The sequence below is a fragment of the Penaeus japonicus genome, unplaced genomic scaffold, assembly GCF_977035675.1.
Source record: "Penaeus japonicus unplaced genomic scaffold, GWHDUDI00000001_assembly GWHDUDI00000001, whole genome shotgun sequence".
Lineage (NCBI taxonomy): Eukaryota > Metazoa > Arthropoda > Malacostraca > Decapoda > Penaeidae > Penaeus > Penaeus japonicus.
Genome location: NW_028234403.1, coordinates 8240190 through 8242689, shown reverse-complemented (window position 1 = coordinate 8242689; position 2500 = coordinate 8240190).

The following is a 2500-nucleotide window of genomic DNA, read 5'->3' as shown; positions in this document are numbered from 1 at the left end:
AGTGTGTGTGTGTGTGTGTGTGTGTGTGTGTGTGTGTGTGTGTGTGTGTGTGTGTGTGTGTGTGTGTGTGTGTGAGCGAGTGGGTTAATGTGTGCACTAACGCTTAAGCTCATCCACATACCTCTTCCTCTTTTTCTTTACCTCCCCATTAGCGCCCCCCGCCCCACCCACCCACCCACCCACCCACCTTCCCAGCTTTTCTTCCTATCACATTGCAAGCAGATTTGAGTTTTGAGGACTCGACATCTGTGTCTGGATCCCTAACCCTGACTTCGTTATTATCTTTCGTGCAACTGATGTCACTTGCAGCGAATAGTAGCTCTCGTCCCTTCCATTAATTCGACTTTTTCTGCTGTGGATCCTCGACTTTATAGTTCGTGTTTCATAGTCATTCTGAATAAGCTTATGAATCACACCAAGACCCCCCCTCCCCTTTTTTTGAGCTTTCTGGATGCTTCTTATAGTTCCATTACGTTTATTTTCAGTTATTGCTCCTGGTCTCCATTTCATTAATATTTTAAATTGTTTTGATATGTTTAGCTTTGCTCGGCTTTTTCTGTCGCGATGACTCTTATTTTTCATCCTCTCCTATGCTCTTTGATTCCTTAATTTTGGCCAGTTCTTTTCTGCATATCTGTTCCGCTCTTCTTTTGTCTTGATGATTCATATATATTCTTCGTCTAACATGCTCTTTGATTCCTTATATTTGGCTAATTCTCTTCTCTATGATGCACCTATACTTCCTGTTGAGTCCTTCTGTAACGCTATACCCTTCCTTGTAATATATTTATATTAGAGGTATTGTAAACGGCATTAGGATGAGGTAAGAGCCAGGCTCCTAAATACAAGCCGTTTTTCTTTCTTTTCTTTTTCGTTTCTTTGTCTATATTTTCCATTATCCATCACAACCTTCATCCTCTACCCGCTGTTGGAGAGACGGTTCATCTATTCTACCTCATGCATTGCCATTGTCAAAATAATCTGAAACTTTTTATTTCTTTTATTTGAAGAATAGTATTTAGCTTTTTAACTGACGACCTTATTTCAGAGACGCTTGACACGAGTAGGTCCAATGAACCTTCTTTATGAAATCAGAAGAATTAATCTAAAGTTTCCTTTTCGCAACTCAAGATCCAATAAAGCCTAGAGTTGTATAGGGATTCTGACTGAGTTACAAACCGCGAAAGCATTTTGACCACCAGCAAAAGAGACAGGTAAAGGCTATTTGCTGAAGGGTAGGCTTCTAAGTAACTTTTTTTCCTTCCGGGTGGCCAATCCTTACTAAGCCCCTCCTATGTCGTCGAGAACGAAACATTTACTTCATTTCCGTCCCTATTGGTGTTCCTCAGGGACCTATCCTTTCTCCTATCCTTTCCATCCTCTTTATCCAAGACCAACTTCTTTCTAATACGATTCAACCGGTTATTCAACCTTCCTTTTACTTTCAATTAAAACTACAGAAACATTTTGATATTCAGAACCGACTATAAAAGAGTAAAGAAATAAAATTTATAGACTTACGTTATCTCCTGTACGTTGGCCTTATCAATCTCTTTACAGATTGTTGTTGTTGTACTTGGGGAACCTCTTTTGGTGGTTGTATCTCTGATAAGCGGGAATAAAATTTAATTTGCCCTTCTATTCTAATTCCGCATTCTCTTCGTCGTGGCACCATGACCTGTCTTCATTATAAACAATGATAGATAAACGGATAAAAGTGTGTGTGTGTGTGTATGTGTGTGTGTGTGAGAGAGAGAAATACAATGAGAAAGGATGGAAATTGTTAGATGAATAATGATAAGCTTAGGTTCCATATACAGTATGCATCCTGTGTGAAACCTGTTAGAGTGTTGGTTGTAGTCATTATTCTTTTAGTATTTTGAAGAGTTTTTTTTCATATACAACAAAACAAAGTATTCAAGAGTATATTTAAATTCGAACTACATTATAATCCCTACTCTCATCTTCACGCGCACTTCACAGTTCATGAGGACTTTGAGTATGCTGATAAACCCTTCCTCATGCGCCATACCTACAAGAAGTTCCACGCAGAAAAACACGTTTAAATGTCAAAAGGACCCGCGTTGTACTGTGAATCTATTTTAAGCATATAGAGAAGTGACGTAGTGACCAAGGCAACACTAGGGAACATTACTCACACATCAGTATCAAAGGATTATGATGGTATCACTGCCCTCTAAGAAAACAAAGATCTAGTGAGTTTTCTGTGAATGCAGGTGTGTGTGTGCGTGAGAGAGGGTGTGGCTTTGGGTTTAGGTAAGTGGGTTGTTGTCTGTGTGGATATACGCAAATATGAACGCACATACATTTATGCATTTGGTGAGCATGCGTGCAAGTATGTACGTAATCAGAGTGTTTTTGGTGGTGCGTGTGTACAATGGCTCTGGTATCTCCATGACCTTTGCTTCTTACAACTGTCCCTGTACACGACCTGCGCGCTGTTTATTGCAAGACAGTGATGTCGATTGTGGTCAAGTGA